General features: G+C 46.6%; 1 protein-coding gene across 1 annotated transcript in view; it reads right to left on the reverse strand.

The window, feature by feature from the left end:
- LOC119649421 (GMP synthase [glutamine-hydrolyzing]) overlaps positions 1-12708 on the reverse strand; it is a 103677-nt gene extending 90969 nt beyond the window's left edge. The window contains exon 1 of the mRNA XM_038051565.1: positions 12377-12708. The gene's annotated coding sequence lies outside the window, so the exon portion shown is untranslated. The remainder of the gene's footprint in view (positions 1-12376) is intronic.
- Between the last annotated feature and the right edge of the window lie 336 nt (positions 12709-13044).

Raw genomic sequence — 13044 nt, forward strand, 5'->3', positions numbered from 1 at the left:
TCCGTAACCATGACTTGATGGTATGAATGGCTTCATTTGCATAAAGCTCCACATCCTTGGGATGCTTTGCATTTGCAACTACCGCCAGGTCGTCCGCAAAATCAATCAGCGTTGTCTCTTCCGGCACGCGTAGGCCAAGCACTCCGTCGTACATTATGTTCCACAGCAGTGGTTCCAATACAGAACCTTGAGGCACATCTGCTGTCACAAAGTACTCCTTCGGCCCGTCGTCCGTCTCGTACCAGAGAAGTCTGTCCGAAAGGTAACTCTCGATTAGCCGAGCCAAGTAGCTAGGAACACCCAGTTTGGCCAAAGCGCCTTTAATCCAGCCCCAGTTGGCTGAGTTAAAAGCCTTTTTGACGTCTAGCGTCCAATTCCACGACCTTTGCTACTGCATCGACCGTAGAACGGGCTCGTCGAAACCCATATTGCCGATCAGAATATATATATATAATATATATATCAGCTATTAAGTTGATTACGGGCATACGGGCAAGGTAAGAATAGGTTGGGTCGTGTGCAGGCTCAGGGAGCAAATATCTCGAAAGAGATGCTTCAGATTGCGGCGGCATGAACTAGGGTTGAGAAGTTGCAGGCAGTGTGGGGAAGAGGGCCACCTCATCAAAAATTGCACCGGAGATCCACGGTGTCTGCTGTGTAGTGGGAAAGAGGGCGTGGAAGCAGCAGATGTCCGGTATATAGGAGGGAGCTGAACCGCACAGGCAAATGAGATTGATACAAATCAATCTCAATCACTGTGAGGGCAGCTCAGGACCTGCTCTCGCAAACCATTCGAGAGTCGAATGTGGATGTCGCGGTAATTTGCGAGCCGTACAGAAACCATGGCAGTGCGACTTGGGCGGTGGAAGACAGGCCATTCAGGAAGTCATGGCTCCCCCGGCAGCCGCTTTTATAAGGACGAAGGTCAACGATGTCCTTATTTACAGCTTCTACGTTCTCCTAGTGCAACCTTAGCACAATATGATGAGATGTTAGACAGTCTGGTGTTGGACGCTAGAAACCGCAGCTCTAAAATCATTGCGAGCGATTTCAACGCGTGGCCCCTGGAGTGGGGAAGCCGATCGACGAACACCAGAGGTCAAATTCTGTTGGAGTCTTTTGCGGAGCTGGACATCGTTCTGGCCAACGTTGGATGCGTGCCCACCTTTCGAGCAAGAGGATCGGGTTCGATCGTTGACTTGACATTTGTTAGCACTTCACTGGTGAGGGAGATGGCTTGGGAAGTGAGTGAGAACTACACCCACAGAGACCACCAGGCCATCTTCCTCCGCATTGGGAACCGGCTTTCGACCACAGCAGGAGCAGGACGAAAGAGAACCCCAACTGACAGTTCAGCAGGACATCTTCTCGATCCCTGATGTTACCGAAAAGGAACTTCAGGAAATCTGCAGACGTACGGGGGATAGCAAGGCTCCGGGATTGGACGGAATTCCGGACAAGGCTCTGAAGGTGGCGGTCAAGGCCAGACCAAGGTGGTTCGTAAGCACATTCGAATCGTGCATGGCGGAAGGAATATTTCCCGCCCAGTGGAAGAGGCAGAAGCTGGTGTTACTACCGAAGGCTCAAAAACCACCCGGCGTGCCCTCTTCATATCGCCCTATTTGTCTCTTAGACACCATGGGGCAGATGTTGGAGAGGGTGATATACAACAGGCTGCTCCCGTTCATCGAGCTTGCGGGTGATCTTTCAGAGTGGCAATATGGATATCGGTGAGCCCGTTCTACGATCGATGCAGTAGCAAAGGTCGTAGAATTGGCTCGAAATGCAATGGCCATGGGCAAATGCTGTGCTCTGGTGGCGCTGGACGTCAAAAAGTCTTTTAACTCAGCCAACTGGGGCTGGATTAAAGGCGCTTTGGCCAAACTGGGTGTTCCTAGCTACTTGGCTCGGCTAATTGAGAGTTACCTTTCGGACAGACTTCTCTGGTACGAGACGGACGACGGGCCGAAGGAGTACTTTGTGACAGCAGATGTGCCTCAAGGTTCTGTATTGGAACCACTGCTGTGGAACATAATGTACGACGGAGTGCTTGGCCTACGCGCGCCGGAGGAGACAACGCTGATTGATTTTGCGGACGACCTGGCGGTAGTTGCAAATGCAAAGCATCCCAAGGATGTGGAGCTTTATGCAAATGAAGCCATTCATACCATCAAGTCATGGTTACGGATAGTCAAGCTAGAGCTGACGGAGGCGGTCCTCATTACCAACCGTAGGAAGAACATCACGGTTACCATCCGGGTTGGTAATCGTGAGGTCGTCTCAAAATCAGTTGTCAAATACCTGGGGGTGATGATCGATGCCAAGCTGAGTTTCAAGTGACACATGGATTATGCGCGAGAGAAGGCAGCAAATGCCAGCTCATCCCTTGCAAGGATGATACCTAACGGGGGAGGGCCGAAGTATAGTCGCAGGCTACTCATCGCGGGAGTGCTGAGGTCGATCCTGCTATACGCAGCCCCTGTCTGGGCGGGAGCGTTGAATCACGCTGTCAACCGGTGGAAGATAAGTTCGACATACCGGCCAATTGCGCTAAGGGTGTGCAGCGCATTTAGGACGGCGTCGACGGAGGCAGTGTGTGTCATCGCGGGAATGATCCCTATAGATCTTCTAGCGAGCGAGGCTCACTGGCTCTACGAAAAACGGAAGGCAAATCCAGCCGAGGTGAATACGGATTTCCGAAAAGCCATCAGGAGAGAGTTGTGTGGCAAGTGGCAACAACAGTGGGATAACCCCGACAAGGGCCGGTGCACCCATACATTGATCCTGTGTATCGAGAAATGGGTCGACCGAAAGCACGGAGAATTGAATAACCACCTGACACAGTTACTTACGGGACACGGTGGCTATAGGAAGTACTTGCATCGCTTCGAGTTGGACGAGTCTCCCAACTGTCCTGAATGCGGTGCTACACCCGAGGACCCGAAGCACGTTATGTTCCACTGTTGGAGGTTGAACAGCATCTTGGGGGCGGACATCGAACCCTCCAACCTGGTGGAAAAGATGCTGAAGTCGGAGGAAAGCTGGATGGCGGTAAATGAGGCAGTAGCCTTGGTGCAGACAAAGCTCCTGGAGTTGGATCGAGCTCGGAAGGCGGCGCGACGGAGACGGGAGATGGACGAGGTGGTATAGCGAATCAGATCCTCTCCCGCGAAGTAATACTTCACGGTGGTCCCGCGGGGAGGGGCGGAAGAGTGGGGGTGGTTTTAGGGGGTGCGAATCCCACACACACTGATGCTACCTGGCGCAGCAGCGTCTTTCTAAGACTTCCACCTCCATTCATAAAAAAATATATATATATATATATTTTTTGTGCGTACACGGAGGTCGAAAATCTTAGAAAGACACGTCCACCCCAGCTCCGTCGCTACAGCGGGCGCGTGTGGAATTTGCACCCACTAAAAACCACCCCCGGTCTCCCCAGCCCCGCGGGACCACCATTAAGATTTGCTCCTAAGCATTCGTCCTTCTCCAATTTGCGGCTTTCTTCCCTTTTTGTTCCTTCAGCAACTCCTCCTGCATTTGGATGATTGCGGAACCAAATGTAAGCCACTTCTCCTCGGACTCCAGCATCTCCGCAACCAAGCTCTCCGGGGTCATACTCCTGCCCAGCACCTGGTTTAAGCTCCTTCTCTCCATCGCAAATCGTGGGCAGTGAAACATCACATGCTCTGGATCCTCCGGTATGCCATCGCATCTGGGACAATTCGGAGAATCATTCAACCCAAACTGGTGCAGATACTGCCTGTAGCAACCACCATGTCCCGTGAGAAACTGGTTAATGTGGTAGTTGGTCTCCCCATGTTTTCGCTCAAGCCACACCCTACTGTTAGGAATGAGCCTGTGCGTCTACCGACCTTTCGTAGACTCGTCCCATCTGCGTTGCCAGAGACTCTGCGAATCTGACCTTGCCGCATTTCTACGCTGTGCATGTCCCTCCATACGTCTTGCATGATACAGGACACCCATTTCTTTAGCCAGAATGTGAACAGGGATCATGTCTGCCACCACCAATGCTGCCTCATCTGATGTGGTTCTAAAAGCACTGCAAACCCTCAAAGCCATCAGCCGGTAAACCGAGTTCACCTGCTTCCGTCTGTGAGAGTTTGCAAGCGCCTCTGCCCGCACAGGTGACGAGTAGAGCAGGATGGAGCGCACCACTCCACTAGCCAGAGTGGTGCGCTCCATCCTGCTCTACTCGTCACTTGTGTGATATATATATATACTACAATAGACTCCTGCCCATTGTCGAAGCCAGCATTGGAGATCAATGGACATACGATCGTATCAATATATATATATATATACGGAAGGTCGCGGATCAAATCTCACTGGTGGCAATGGGATTTGTATCGTGATTTGACATCGGATACCAGCCGACTCAGCTGTGAATGAGTACCTAAGTCAAATCAGGGTAATAATTTCGGGCGAGCGCAATGCTGACCACATTGCCTCCTACAGTGTACTACTGCAATGTACCGTTACAGTCTTGAATGAAGTTCTTTAACACACATCAAGGCCCTGATCCAATATGGATTGCGAAGCAACAGTCAGCCGACGGGCCACGAACTGCGAAACCCGCAAGATGCGGACTCAGCCAAAACCCAAACAAAACGCAACTGATGCTATTCACCACCAAGACAAATACCTGAATTTAATCTACCACGGCTGAATGAACAAAGATTGGTTCTTTCCTCTTTTTCTTTTTCTTCAGCCTTTGTCACGTTCACAAGCGGGGTCGGCTCGTCATGATCGGCTTCGCCATTTGGTTCTATCGAATGCCTGATCAGAGTGCAATCTCGAGGCTTTCAAATCCCCATCTAGCGTATCAAGCCACCGTTGTTTAGGTTTGCCTTTTGGTCGTTTACCATCGATTTCGATGTTCAGACCAATCTTGGCAAGTGAATTCTCACTGGCACGAATTGCGTGACCATACCATCGAACACGCTCCTCTCGCAACTTTTCCACGATCGGTGCAATCCCATAACCATCGCGGATATCCTCATTTCGGATGTGATCTAAACCTGTGACGCCACTAGTCCAACGTACCATCTTCGTCTCCATTACCGCAGGAAACCCTTCATTGTCTTTTATAATCCGCCAACACTCAGAGCCATAGAGAGCGACAGGACGGACGACATTGCGGTAAATTTTAGATTTGAGACGCTCGTTGATACGTCGATCACAAAGAACACAAGTTGTGGAACGCCACTTCATCCAGGTTGCGTTGATGCGTGAAGCAATTTCATAACGCAGTTCTCCATTGGCTGATAGCATTGATCCGAGGTATTTAAATCGCTCAGTTCTGGGCAGATCACTGCCGCTGACAGTGATTCTGCCTGTTTCATGGGGATCGGTCGTCAAAAATTCAGTTTTGTTTAGAACAAGTTGTTCGAGATCATTTTTGCTATCAGATGCTAGGAAAACAATAAACGAAAAAATGGAAAGGTGAGACGTGAACCATATTGTATTCCCGGGAAACGAAATTCGACAAGGAAGTTAATCAAGGAAGAAAGGAAAATATAAAAAATAGGCAAAATTTACTTTCCTGTTCAGTTAAAATGATTACAACTGCAAGTTGGGATATTGGACACTGGGCTATTCGGATAAAAGGTTTTGTATTCATCTTATGTGTTGAACTCTTTACCCGGTTTTCAAACCATACTTAGCTAAAAATTCAAAATATTCCTTCACTAATTGTCAAACTCCAGATATACATACATATCAAAGACATCAATACTGTGCTCACCTTAAATAAACAAACGTTACCCATCTAAATTGATCTAAAGCATCTTGACGCATTTCCACTTACTCTGTACACGAAATCACACAGCTCCATCTAATTCAACCTACCCGCAAACTTCATTATAGCGCATACCTATCTCCAGTAATTGATATAGTAATATGTTATTATAAACTTTATTTGAAGACATATCGGAATGAGATGTATTTTGAAGACTAGATTTCGTATAGATGCACCATAATGATTTTTTTTTTCAAATTCTTCGGCTGAATAGGTTCTGAGAATGAGACCTGTTTCACTTTTTGGAGCACATCTTTTGAGCCCTCAGTCCCCTGTTTGACCCAATATCAGAAACAGGATCAGTTCCGAAAATTACTAATCAACAATGACAAATGGCAACGAGGCATTGTCTCTCTCATATATAAAAAGGGAGATATCACACAGTGCAGCAATTATAGAGGCATCACGATGCTGAATACCATCTATAAGATATCCTCCACTATCTTGCTATTAGGCCGGATAGCCCCATACGCCCAGAACATCATTGGCCCATACCAAACAGGCTTCAATACAGGCAAATTAGCAACAGATCAGATTTTCTCTCTGCGGCAAGCGATGGAAACATTTTTGGAATACACTGTTGCACCATCTATTCATTGACTTTAAAGCCGCCTATGATAGCATAGTCAGGGTAAAACTGTACACGGCCATGAGAGAATTCGGTATCCCGACGAAATTAATAAGACTGACTAGGTTGACCCTGACCAATGTGCGAGACCAGATAAAAGCAGCAGGATCACTCTCAAGACCATTCGACATCAACAACGGTCTACGACAAGCGGATGCCCTATCATGCATCTTCTTTAACCTGGCCCTCGAGAAAGTGATCCATGATGCTGAGGTAAATGCAAGAGGGAAGAGGGATCCTCTTTAATTCCACCCAACTACTGGCCTATGCTGACGATATCGACATCATAGGAAGAACCACCCGAGACATACAAACTGCCTTCATGCAGATCGAGCAGGCGTAGTATATGGTGGCAACGTCAGCACCGAAAACCAACCAATCAACAACATCAAACCGCACTGGTCAAACGGGAAGAATAAAGACAAGAGAATACAACTTTGAGACCGTTGACAATTTCTCCTATCTAGGGTCGAAAATCACAACCGATAACAGCTACGATGATGAAATCCGCGCACGGTTGTTGTCAGTCAACAGAGCCTATTTCAGCTTACAAAAACTGTTCCGCTCGAAACGTCTCACCATAGGGTCAAAGCTCTTACTGTACAAGACAATGATCTTGCTAGTCCTCATGTATTCCTCGGAGATTTGGGTTCTTAGTAAGAATTGCGAACTCTTGGCCGCATTCAAAAATAGTATCCTCCGAAGAATTTTTGCCCCCCACCATGAGGATGGACCATTCCGTAGCCCACATAACGACGAAATCTATGAGCGATACCAAGAAAGTCAGGTTTTGGATAAAATCCGGCTCAATAGGTTACGGTGGCCGGGTCACTTAATCCGTATGGATGAGGATGATCCCGCCCGAAAAGTCTATAAGGGCAATATCTATGGTAGAAAAAGAAGACGAGGCAGACCCTGCCTAAGATGGAGCGATGGCGTAGGTCAGGACGCCAGACAGCTTTTAGGGATATCAAATTGGTGGACCTCAGCGCAAAACCGGGATGTCTGGAGTAGCTTATTAAGGCAAGCCTAGACCGCATACCGGTTGTTGCGCCGTTGATGATGATGATGATGAACTTCAAGAAACGAGCAATTTTGAAAGCAATACATATTACAAAAGAATCGATATCACAAACGGGTAACTATTTTATGGATGGACAAAAATAAAATCGTTCTTTTTGAACTCTAAGGAGGAACACAGTATGTTCGAGGTTCGCTGAAATATGAATACGATTCTCGTTTGACAACGAGAACAATTAAGCAGGATGGAGCTGGCATTGTGGTGCTGGATGTTGGTCTGCTTTTTCTACCATGGTGTTGGCCCAATATACTGGATCAGGAGCACCATGAATCAAAATGTGTATGCAGATATTTTTCAGGGGGTTATCCTCCTATATGCTCAGTTCGAAATGCCTCTTAAATGGGTCGTCAAGCAGGGCAATGATCGAAAACATAACTATTCGTTGCCGAAACAATCCAATTGGATCAGGGCCTTGAAGTGTGTTAGAGCACTTCATTCAAGACCATTACGATACACACTAACGGTACTTACAGTACCTTATAGGAGGCAAGGTCAGTTTAGCCCTCGTCTAAGATTATTACCCTGATTTGACTCAGGTAAACCCCTATAAAAAATCCCAACAAATCATGATACAAATTCCACTGCCCACATTGAGATTTGAAACGCAACCTTCCGTACGACAACTTTGTGCTCTAACTACTTGGTTATCCGGACACACACAAGACAAAGAATTGTCTTTGGACAATAAAATTGCCGTAATGGAGCGGCCTGCTAAATCGCCTTAACTCTAATAGAAAATCTTCCGAAGGATATCTAAGGCCGTCAGAAAATCTGTTTAAAATCAAAAACCAAAAAATAACAGCGATTTTTGGGCAGTAGTAGAATGAAATATCCTTCACAACGTCAAAGGAGACACAACAAAATATTGAACCTTTCTTTGGTACTATTATACCTACCTGGTGGTCAAAGGGTAATATAGGGTACCCACGATGGAGCATAAAACCTGGGAAATGCCTGCTGAACCAATACCAACAGCTCTACTACCAAACCCTATCTGCACCTCCACGTGGTGACCGCTGGGAGCTCTTTCTTGACGAAAAGCTGCAGACGGAGAAGGATGAAGGCGAGTCTCCCGCGCCTAAAAACGGGACAAACTGTACCAACTGGTCCTCCAGGTTGGGGGTTGGGTAGGGCTGACAACCCTACACGGAAAACCGATGTTACGGAGCCACGAAAGGAGTCTCGGACAGGATGGACTTTAAAACGACGGACCCGGCAACGACAACGGATTAACGATTTGCGCATTTTCTCATGGAACCTGTGCTCCCTATATAGAGATGAAGCTGCCAAGGAGCTAGCCGATACCCTGTCCCAATATAGGACTGATATAACAGCGTTACAAGAGATGCGATGGACAGGGACCGGTTTCCTGGAGAAGAGCCGCTACACCATATATTATAGTGTCATCCAGTAAACCATGTGCTCGGAGAAGGTTTCTTAGTCAGCCAAAAAATGAAACCGGCTGTTATCGGCTTTGAAAACATGAGCGAACGACTATGCACTCTGCGCTTGCGAGGCAAGTTCAAAAATATAAGCCTCATTAACGTTCACGTCCCTACAGAGGAGGCTGCAGAGTCGGAGAAGGATACCTTCTACAAGGCAGTAGAACGAACCCTCGAAGCCTGTCCCAGATATGACATCAAAATCATACTTGGGGATTTTAACAGCCAAGTAGGGAAGGAGCCCGTATTCAGGCGATACGTTGGCTCCCATAGCTCACACGAAAAAACAAATGATAACGGACTGCGGATTATCCAATTAGCAAGGTCACACGAAATGGTTGTTGAAAGTACCTGGTTTGCGCGGAAAGCGGTCCACAAACATACGTGGGCCTCTCCAGACGGGGCCACTTTCATCCAAACTGACCACGTGTTGATCGAACGCCGCCACCTCTCAGCCTTGATGAATGTCAGAACATATGGGGGGCCAATATAGACTCGGATCACTATCTCGTTGGCTTGTGCTCCGAGCCCGAATAACAATACCACCTAGAATCCCCTCTGACAATCAGATGAGAGTGAGCCATCCACAACACAACCCTTCGCGACACCTATAAGAGGGAAATGGATGCCGCAATAACTGCAGTCAACAGAGGACCTGGAGATGAAGCATCAACAAATGATCTTCACAATCACCTGAAGAACGTTATCATGGATACAGCCACAAAAATACTTGGCCCCAGCCGCAAAAGGAGGCGGAACAGCTGGTTTGACGATGAATGTAAGCTAGCAACGGAACGGAAGAATGCCGCATACCGAGTAATGTTGCATTCTCAAAGAACGCGGGCACGCGCAGAGACTTGTCACAAACTCCGTCGAGAGGAGAAGCGACTTCACAGACGGAAAAAGGAAGCCTGGGAGAACCAACAAGTCTGTGAACTAGAAAAGTACAGGGAGCAACCGCACCAGGCGCGCAAGTTTTACCAACAAGTCAGCAGGATGAAGCCTTATACACCTCCATGCTCATCCTGCCAAGACAAAGAGGGAAATCAGTACTTTGATGAGCTGCTGAACAACCAGAACATCGGCGAGTTGGAGGTCCTGCCAACTGAAGACGACGGACAAAAACTGCCACCACCAAGTTTAGAAGAAACAGTCCGTGCAATTCATCGGCTAAAAAGTCATAAGTCGCCAGGAGCCGATGGAATTACAGCCGAATTGGTTAAATATGGAGGCGACCAGTTACACCAAGTGGTTCATCAACTTGTGCTCAAGGTATGGGACAGCGAATCAATGCCTGACGATTGGCAATGAGGCATTATCTGTCTCATACATAAAAAGGGAGATATCACACAGTGCAGCAATTATAGAGGCATCACGACGCTGAATACCATCTATAAGATATTCCCCACTATCTTATATCCCATGCGCCCAGAACATCATTGGCCCATACCAAACAGGCTTCAATACAGGCAAATCAGCAACAGATCAGATTTTCTTCCTGTGACAAGCGATGGAAAAACTGTTGGAATATGGACAACAGTTGCACCATCTGTTCATCGACTTTAAAGCCGCCTATGAGAGCATAGCCAGGATAAAACTGTACACGGCCGTGAGAGAATTCGGCATCCCGACGAAATTAATAAGACTGACTAGGTTGACCCTGACCAATGTGCGAGGCCAGACAAAAGCAGCAGGATCAATCTCAAGACCATTCGACATCAACAACGGTCTACGACAAGAGGATGCCCTCTTTAACCTGGCCCTCGAGAAAGTAATCCGTGATGCTGAGGTAAATGCAAGGGGTGCGATCCTCTACAAGTCCACCCAACTACTGGCCTATGCTGATGATATCGACATCATGGGAAGAACCGCCCGAGACGTACAAACTGCATCCAGATCGAGCAGGCGGCAATCGGCGCGAGATCTTGGGCTGCACATCAATGAAGGAAGACAAAATATATGGTGGCAAAGTCAGCACCGAAGACGAACCAACCAACATCAAACCGCAGTGGTCAAACAGGAGGAATAAGGATAGGAGAATACAACTGTGAGACCGTTGACAATTTCTCCTATCTAGGGTCGAAAATCACAACCGATAACAGCTACGATGATGAAATCCGCGAACGATTGTTGTCAGTCAACAGAGCCTATTTCAGCTTACAAAGACTGTTCCGCTCGAAACGTCCCACCATAGGGTCAAAGCTCTTATTGTACAAGACAATGATCTTGCCAGTCCTCATGTATTCCTCGGAAACTTGGGTTCTTAGCAAGAAAAATTGCGAACTCTTGGCCGCGTTCGAGAGAAGAATCCTCCCCTACATGAGGATGGACGATTCAGTAGCTTACACAATGACGAAACCTATGAGTGATACCATGACCGTCAGGTTGTGGATAAAATCCGACTCAATAGGTTACGGTGGCCGGGTCACTTAATCCGTATGGATAAGAATGATCCCGCCCGAAAAGTCTATAAGGGCAATATCTATGGTAGAAAAAGAAGTCGAGGCAGACCCTGCCTAAGATGGAGCGATGGCGTAGGTCAGGACGCCAGAGAGCTTTTAGGGATATCGAATTGGTGGACCTCGGCGCAAAACCGGGATGTCTGGAGATCCTTATTAAGGCAGGCCTAGACCGGATACCGGTTGTTGCGCCGTTAATGATGATAGCACCTAAGCGTTGTTTCGTTTTTGTTTATTATTGAACGAAATACTGAACTGCTATTATTTTCACTACTCCTTTCTAGACCTTGTATCATAAATGTTGCTTCATGCTTTTCTCTATATAAATTTACTTTCGTTTTACGTATGCTGCACCTATTGGCTTCATTTTGGCATATATTCTAGTTTTAATCAAACTTTCGAGTTCATTTTTTGCTCTTTCACACTTCATAAAGTTGGCAACGCTATTTTTTACCGCCACTGTACGTCCGTATGTAAATCTTGGAATATGACAATCAATGAAAGAATATTTTGTTCTTTTAGCTATGTACACAATCGAATGGAACACAATCGAACGCAAGTCGAAAAGTATCCTAATGCCAGACATACTTTAACATACAACTTCATTTTGGTCACCAAGGGTTCATTGGCAAACAGATCGGGAGGTAATCCGACATATAGCGCGAAATAATAACATGGAATATAAAATAATTCTTTTAAGAACATCTGTAGTGAGCTGATCATTATTTAGAAGAAGCTAAGCGAACAACGAAGGCATACTATATCGAAAAAATAATGTATATATAAACTATATTGAGTTGTGAGACAACTGGCACAAAGTCACGGTCTAAGTCCCAGCAAAATCCTTTAATGTTTACATGACAATATAATATAAAAAATAAATTCTAAACGCCAACACGTAGCCACGCAACACCTGAACACTTCTAATAGGACAAGGGCACTTACCCGCACCGATAACTAAGAGCTTTGGTTTTTACGTTGCAATCGAGATTTTCCGCTCGGTGTTTCTTTTAAAAAACAAGGTTCTTCACTAGATAACTTCAATCTGTTCTCGCTGAAAACTTCACGTCATTTCCAATTTCGCTTTTCACGTTTTCCTGACATCTATGCCACTATTGAAGAACCAACCCTGGGAAAGGCGCAGTGGACTGGTGTTTTTCTGGCGAAGTAGAAAATCGTCGCAATCGTAGCAAAAGACAAACTTACACTTCCCGACCAATAAACCGCCTCATCTAAATTTCTATATATACTCTCACCAGTAAAAATGGCTGTGGCAAACTACCATGCCGGGTGAATGTCAAGCTTACAGCTCGGCACTGCATTATCGTTAGATTGGCAATTTTCGACAATCGGGTAATGTTTGCACCATCAACTCCAAAACTCAACGCCTTCAGTGCCAGTTTGATCGTCCGAATGCGCAGGTTCCTGAGAAGCATTTTGATCAACTGTAACAGCTTCTGTGTCATGCAGTTCACGTTCTATTTAAGCTTCAGCTAAAAGAAATATTCAACTAAAAAACAATGGTAATATGGGAGAAAAAACATGATTTTCCCCTTGGGTTGATATACATTAGCTGCGAGCTGTTTGACATTGACAACGCTCGCGAGCCTCGC

This window comes from Hermetia illucens, chromosome 1 (genome assembly GCF_905115235.1).
Source record: "Hermetia illucens chromosome 1, iHerIll2.2.curated.20191125, whole genome shotgun sequence".
Classification (NCBI taxonomy): domain Eukaryota; kingdom Metazoa; phylum Arthropoda; class Insecta; order Diptera; family Stratiomyidae; genus Hermetia; species Hermetia illucens.